The sequence below is a fragment of the Cynara cardunculus genome (genome assembly GCF_001531365.2).
Source record: "Cynara cardunculus var. scolymus isolate 2C chromosome LG 12, CcrdV1, whole genome shotgun sequence".
In the NCBI taxonomy this organism is placed as follows: Eukaryota; Viridiplantae; Streptophyta; class Magnoliopsida; order Asterales; family Asteraceae; genus Cynara; species Cynara cardunculus.
In genome coordinates, this window is record NC_037539.1 from 28,762,222 (window position 1) to 28,769,850 (window position 7,629).

General features: G+C 40.1%; 1 pseudogene; it reads right to left on the reverse strand.

Moving 5' to 3' along the window:
- LOC112523817 overlaps positions 1-7,629 on the reverse strand; it is a 21,193-nt pseudogene that overhangs the window by 8,554 nt on the left and 5,010 nt on the right.

A 7,629-nucleotide genomic window follows, 5' to 3' on the forward strand; every position in this document is an offset into this window, starting at 1 on the left:
TAAGCCAGATGAACTCTAATCATCATGACTAGATCCTATTAAAATATAATTCTAAATATAGGATCTATAATAAGGTGCTAACCTGAAGCTCCGAAATGACAGGATGTCACAAAAATAAATAAGACGAAACATTAAAATCGAGATGTATCTCGCTGCATTGTGCGAGTATCCTTCTAGTATCTTTAAACGAGATAGTGGCTATTAGGACATTTTAAAAAGAACTTTTCAAAAAAGCTCCTCAACTTTCACAATTCTTCAAAATCAACCCTCACGCTTTTTATGACCGCAAACCTAGTTATCACACATACTTAGTGATAAGGAAATATATGAGGAGAAGATTTCTAAAAGAAAAAGGAACATGTAGAAACAACACCTGCAAAAAAGAAGACAACACCAAGAGAAAGAGACAAAACAAAGAAAGACTCACAAGATTACACACAAAGGGAATCAAGCCTAGTCATCCGCGAAATCGACAGTCTCTTGTATCGAGCTGAGATCCAAGTGAATGACTAAAACTGAATATCGCAAAGAATTTCACCACGAGCATCGGCCCCTTTGAAGATCCGAGCATTTGTATATTTCCAAAAGGAATGATTCGTAATCCAAATAACAGCTTGCCAAATCTTAACGGAGCCACAATTTGTCTCCCACCATCGTAAAGAAGCAAATCAGAAGTTGATGTAGACAGATCAAAATCAATGTTCCACCATCTAAAACATTTTTTCAGGTACTTGAAGCCACCTTGCAACCGCAAAGGCAATGGTCCAATGTCTTGATAGAGTCTTTACACAATGGGCAAAGCATCAAGTTGAGATCAATACCGCTAATGTTGTGCTCTTGAAGAACGGGTAGCCTATTCTGAAACGCTCTCCAAATGAAGATAATCACTTTTCTTGGAGCCAGTTTGTTCCAAACGGTAGATTTATCCAAAATAGATGATTTTACGAAGAAGCCATCTACCAAGGAATGAAGAATTGACGTCATGAAAGTACCATCACCACGTAGGAACTAACATGAGGTGTTCTGTTGGTCCCTTGAGGGTCTACAAGATTAGTACAACAGTTTGTAGAAGGGGGAAGGATGAATACAAACACAATTTTTTTTGAATTTAAAATATATATTGATAAAAAAGATCAATACAAATTTTGCAAGATTGTTTGCAGAAAGATAAGGTAATAAAAACATATCTAAACAAGCTTTGGTTACACACGAGTTCTTAGCAAATAAGAAAAGAAATGCTGTAAAGAGAATATCCTTTACTTAAGCTAGAAAATGCTAAAAGTAAGAATTAGGTTATGAGAGTGAGTTGCGCGCACTCTGCATGGAGAGGAAACACTTCTATTTATACACAGTGCATTAAATGAACATTTAATGCAATATGGTAGGGTTAGAGTGCGTATCAAGCCTTAAGAGGAAGGCTTGTCTTTTGCTACAGTGAATAGTATAAAAAGCACTATTCATGAGCAATACATCCTTACCTAAAGTTGGTGGACAATAGAGTCGACTAGTCGGCTCCGTACCGTACCAAAGCTTTATAAGAGTATGGGTTTGTCCTTTGTGTTCATAAGGACAAGACAACAACAGTCATGCTAAGCAAGCTTCCTTTGATTGCTGAGTGTTGGAATGACCTGAAGGTCTCTTCAGCATTCGCTGAGGCTTGAGCAGTCTTCACACATATGTAGACAGGCTTGTAATCACTGAGTACCGCTTCAGATCACATACTCGCCAATCTCTAATCTTCAGTTTTAGTCTTCGAATTTAGCTAAAGGTTCTTTGGTATGAGTGTTGTCTTCTTGAAGTAATTATTGTCTCTGATCAAATTACAATACAAGTTCTTTAGTGATCACTGAACAGGCTCAGTGATGATCACTGGAACTGAAGAAATAGAAACATAAAACAATGTTTTAAGTAAAAAGGGATTATCATCAAATCACTGAGAGAGAGGATCAACAATCTCCTTATATTTGATGATAACAAGACAACATAAAGAAGGTTGTCTTATCAAATAATAGTAAGGAAAATTTACATATAAAATACATGTCCCTTTTTACTATTTTAGGATCTTTTTCAGTGAGTCAATCTCAGCTTGAGAATTTTCCTTAAGTTATATTTAAGAAAATTACAAGTATGGAAACTGAAACTAAAAGCTTATTCACTGACTTATAGATTGTCAGTGAATGTGAAAGTAACACTGGAACTTATAGACTTGTGTCCCTATTACTTTTTTCAGGGATCCTTTTGTGAAGTACATGGAATACTCATTTTATTATCATTAGAAATATTACAAGTATTACAGTACATGTCTAGTGCTTACAGACTATAAGTATAATCACTGAAAGTAGACATAGTACAAGAAGTTACAAGGAAAAGTAGATTGTTTTTACAAAGAGAAAACTAATCTAGAACACTTAGATCTATGTAGCTAGGTACGTCTTCACCAAGATTTCTTCGACGTAGGCATTCTCTTTGTATCTTCAGATCGATGACTTTTCCAGGCATGCTATCATCTATCCAGAGCAAAAGGTAAACCAAATGGCTCATTGGACATAGATGTAGCTCTGATATTCTCTGAAATCTGACTTCACCTTCATAGTCAAGAAATATAACTCCTAACTCAGGTTTAAAATGCATAGAGTTTGGTGTAAAGGGACCCTTATCTGGCAAGTCAAGATTCAACATAGAAATGTCTGTACTCTGGTGACCCTTTCAGGATTTCGCTCCACCGCTTGTCCTTTTCCACCAGCTTCAGGTTCTTCTCATGCTCAGCTTCTGCAATAGAAAGAAGTTTAGCCTGGGCTTGGACAACGTTCACCATTTTCTTGGACTTTCTCTTGGGGAGGACCTTCGCAGCTAGTGACTTGGCCAGCTTCAAGCTGTTTTCAGTCTGCTTCTTCTGAAGCTCTAGCTCTTCTTCAGCCCTCAATGCCTCGAGTCTTTCAGCTTCAGAAAGGAAGTCGAACTCACCACCACTAGAGGTATGAAGAGGAATTTTTACTCTAGTCTGGTCGAGTGACTCCTTTAGCTGAGACATCTGGTTGTCGGTAGGAGCACAGGAGACAGGGTGATCAGGTACCCACTCCAGTCGACCGTAGGTTGTTGATGGAATATGAGGTTGATATTTTGAAGTAATTACTACCTGAGAGGTAGAATCTTCAAATAAAGGTTGTTGAGGGATATTGAACAATACCTTTAAGTTTCCTTCTTCAGCGACCGCCTTGCCTTTCGACTTGGGGTCCTGATTTTCTGATGGAGTAGATTCACCTTGCCTTTGCTCCCCCTGGGATGCAGAATCCTTGAGAGCAACTTTCTTGGTGGCGGTTGATGGCTTCTGGTACTTGATGGTAAAGTCATCTTCATTATCATCGTCGTCGTCGCCATCTAGGTCACTTCCGGGGTCTGGAATGGTAGGTTCATCATCATCATCATCATCACCAGCAACAGTGATGAAAGGAGCGTCATCCCTAGGGATGGCATCGATAACCTCAGCTGGAGTAGCTTTGGTGGTCGAGATTACAAGAGCAGCAACCGCTTCAGCTCTAGGAGCCTCAACTTCAGCTGCAACCGTAGCTGATACTGGACCAACAGCCTGAGAAGGAGCAGGAGCAGCATTGGATGATTCACCAGCATTGAACCTCATCTCCCCCTCTCTAGCTAAGACTTGAGAGAATTGGCCAGAGAGTTCATCCAAGCGCTGACACTGGAGAACCATTACTTCCTCTAGCCTTGACAGAGCACCGGCTAGAGTTGTCGTTGCCTCATGCGTCTCATGGAGCTGGGCGCGATCATCGGCAGTGAAAGAAGAAGAAATCATTAGAGCTGGTTGACGGACAGCATCAAGGATCTATTGAAGAAGACCAGTTTGCTGATCGACGGCAGCCTGAGCATCATCAGCCCTGCTGTGAAGAACAGTAATGGCATCAGTGTTGGCTTGAACAGCTTCTTGGAGAGTCTGGAGATGACTCTGAACTTCTTGAACGTCTGCCTGGATGGCAAGGAAGCTCGCATCAAGATCACCCTGGGGGGACACCTCCTAGTGGACTTCATTGATCTTGCAGAGGACGGTATCAACAGCCGAGAGGAGAAGTTTGATATCAGATGACATATCATAGTCATCATCAATCTCTTCATTCCCTCCATCTTCTTTCTCACCCCTGTCCTCTTCCTCTCCCTGAGCATCAGGCTGATGCATAGAAGAAGGACTTACAAGAGAGGAAGTGTGAGCAAAAGGCTCAAGGTTAGTAGAAAAGAACGGGTAGGAAGATGGAATACCTAAGGGGCCATCAATGACATCAAAAGGATTGTCACTGGCGTGAGCAAAGATGTCGTCGAGAGGATGGACATATGTATGCTAAGGAGCATCGAGAGGAGCAACCTTAGGTCCAGTGGTGCGCGTCTCAGTATCAGAAAGGACAGTCATTAATACATCATCGACATGTGTAACGACCAAAGAAAAAGGAGAAGAGAAAATGGTCGAGAAGAGACGTGGGTGTTCAGAGGTGGCGGCGCTGATATTCACACCTTCAGTGATTTGGGTCATTGAGGCAGTTGGGGTAGGTACCACTGAACGACAATGATGGGAGAAATCACTGAAAAGCTAGGAAGGTTAGTAGAAAATGCCTCAGGGGTAAGGTTAGTTTCAATAGCTGAAACCTTTTGAGAGGCTTCAGCTATAGACGTGGCTGTCCCCTTTTTGGACTTCTTGGCTATCTGAGGAGAATCAAGAGTTGGTTGAGAGGGTCGTCTTGAAGGGGTTTTGGTGGCTTGGCTGGATGCGGGGGGGGGGGGGTTTACCCTTGTCGTGGCCACCTAAGGAGAAGAGGTAGTGATGGACACAATAGAAGTTAGTGCCACATCACTGTCCTTCAACTTATGATCCAGAATCCTGGCTCCAAACTTGAAAACTTGGAGGTTTCCTTCCGTGGCATTATGATCTATAAAGATCTTTGAAAACACCATTAAAAGGAACCTGGTGTAAGGCACCACCTTTTCTCGCTGGCGTTTGTTCAGCTTGAGCACCAGGTCATCGAAAATGACCGCAACATAATTTATATTGCGACACTGAATCACAGATACGCCTATGGTTAAGGTGATCCTAGAGGCCTGGTCTTGACCTACAATTTTCCACCCATGCACTGGATGAAATGAGAAAACAAGTATTGCCAGACAACTGACATCTTGTTCTTTTCAATCTTGGACAAGGACTTCATGGGAACATTGGAGTCCTTCTTCATTGGCCATTGATAGCCAAAGGCGTCGAGAAACTTGATGATCTCGGCAGTGGTTGGTTTGCTGTTGTAGGGGCCCTTGGGAAGGTGAAAAGCCAACCTAAAAGTGGTAACGCCAAACATCACTTCCATGCAGTTGAAGGTGAAGTTGATCTGCTCCGTTTAGCGTCCAAGCTTGACCTCGACTTCAACAACTTCAGTAGTGAACCAGAACTGCTGAAGAAGTTCTTTCACCATGATGGGCTCATGGTTGAGTGCGAAGCCCAATGACGATTGCTTGAGAAGTCAGCCGCCTCTTGGTAGTCCGCCTTGGATGAAGGAATATCCAGCAAGGCAATATGGTTGTTGGCCTTGATGGATATCTCATCAATGGAGAAGTTGACCTTCTTGGCGGCCATCTGTTTGTAACAATAAGAAATAGGATAAACAACTTGTTAGATTAAACCAAGAGTTTTTGGGATGAGAATATAGATAACGTTTTTGAAACAAATAAAACTTCTTTTGAAAAATCCTTAAAGAAGATTTAGGGTTTTTCAAGTAGAAAGTGTACAAAGAAATAAGATTATAATCAAGAAGGAGATGATTAAATAATCTTTATAGTTTCATGTATTAAGGGAATAAAGTTCTTAATCAGATTAAACACATTTCTTATAGCAAAAAGAAAGAAAAAGATTTCGACCTTTGAAGATTAAGAAGAAAGGTCGAAGAGGGATTGGAGATTTGAGAGAGTTCTTGCTATGGAGAGATCTTAGCAGAGGTTTGTCTAAGAAATTTGAAAGCGTAAAGAGAAAGTGGAGAAGAACTCTCATATTTATACGTAGGAGGAGAGAGAGAAGGAATATGAGAGGGTAAAAAGATGACGGTTCGGGAAAGTGGTCATGATGAAAAAGAAACCACGTTCTCATCCATGATTGGATGGCATTAAATGAGGTAGCGTAATGATCGAACCTTTTGCGCGTCTCAAAGCGTTGCGCATAGTAAATAGAGAATGTTGTCATTAAGACGGATCATTAACTATTTTCTTTTAAAAACAAAAAGTTTTTAAGAAAACGAAGAGTCATACAACGTTTAACTAAACACTGATAAGACCGTTTCAAACATTTTATCACTGAAGAGAAAGATTCAGTGAAGGTTTTAAGACATCAGTGTCAGTGATAAGAGAGTCACTGAAACTGGCATTTAAAAACGTTTTAATCACTGAAAGAAAAGGTTCAGTGATCGTTTTATTTTTTAAGAGAAGTATAAAGATATATTTAGATGTGGTCAGTGATAAGATAATCATTGAAACCACTTTTAAAACTTTTAGACTCTGAAGAAGAAAAGCTTCATTGAAGGTTTTAAGTTTAGAAAAGAGGAGTAATCATACCTGAGAGAGATTAGATATATTTACTTAAAAGTTCAGTGTCAAAGATAGAGCACTGAATCATTTCACTTACTGAGTGATGCTTAATAGCTAAAGATTAATCTTCAGTGTTCAACATACCCAATTCGCTAATCAAGATGTTAAATCTTGTCTCATCAAGAGGCTTGGTGAAAAGGTCAGTGAGTTGATACTCAGTTGGAACGAAGTGAAGTTCAATATCACAATTCATAACATGATCTCTGATAAAATGATATCGGATCTCTATATGTTTGGTCTTGGAGTGAAGTACATGGTTGTTTACAATAGCAATAGCACTAGTGCTATCACAATAGATAGGAACTTTTGAAAACTGAAGATCGTAGTCCAGCAGCTGGTTTTTCATCCAAAGGATTTGGGCACAGCAGCTACCAGCGGCTATGTATTCAGCTTCAGCTGTTGATGTGGACACTGAATTTTGCTTTTTACTTGTCCAACTTACTAATTTTCCACCTAGAAGCTGACAGCCTCCAGTGGTGCTTTTCCTATCAATTTTGCAACCTGCAAAATCACTATCCGAATAACCGATTAGGTCAAAACCTGAACCTTTAGGGTACCAAAGACCCATATCAGGAGTTTCCTTAAAATATCTGAATATGCATTTGACAGCGATCAGATGGGATTCCTTTGGTTCAGCTTGATATCTTACACATAAGCAAGTGGAGTACATGATATCGGGTCGGCTAGCTGTGAGATACAGCAAGGAGTCGATCATTCCTCTGTAAACAGTAACATTTACAGGCTTTCCATTAGGATCCTTGTTGAGAGAGAGTGGAGGAGCCATTGAAGTTTTCATAGATGAACTGTTGGATAGATCAAACTTCTTCATCATGTCTCGAACATACTTACTTTGGTTAATAAAGATGTCTTTATCTGATTGTTTGATCTGAAGACCTAAAAAGAATGTTAGTTCTCCCATCATGCTCATATGATATTCTTTCTTCATGCGTTCAGTGAAACGAAAACATAAAGAGGGATTAGTGGAACCAAAAATAATATCATCGA